Here is a 358-nt window from a genome sequence, read left to right as displayed (position 1 = left end):
GAAAGAGTAAGTAGAGGATTTAAATAAAAGAAAATTTTTTGGCAAAAAAAAAAAAAATCGGTTGGCTTATTTGGTCGCAGCGTATGCTTTTAAACGTTAGATTCAGTAAAAATCCTGTTAAAATAAAAAAGTAAACAAAACTAAAACTAATAAAATCTGATGTAAATCTTATACTAAAACATAACCATATTTTCATAGTATATAAAATAAAAATAATAGAAATAACTCTTAATGTATTATTTATTTATCTATGTTTGCATTTCTCTTTTTTCTCCTACCAAATAATCCATATTTTTCTTCTTTTTTTTTTTTTGTTCCCAACTTATCCTTCCACTATTTGCATTCCCTCCATTTTCAC

Source organism: Morus notabilis, unplaced genomic scaffold (assembly GCF_000414095.1).
Source record: "Morus notabilis unplaced genomic scaffold, ASM41409v2 Scaffold1154, whole genome shotgun sequence".
Lineage (NCBI taxonomy): Eukaryota > Viridiplantae > Streptophyta > Magnoliopsida > Rosales > Moraceae > Morus > Morus notabilis.
The sequence above is the reverse complement of the archived record's forward strand: the minus strand, read 5'-3'. Positions refer to the sequence as shown.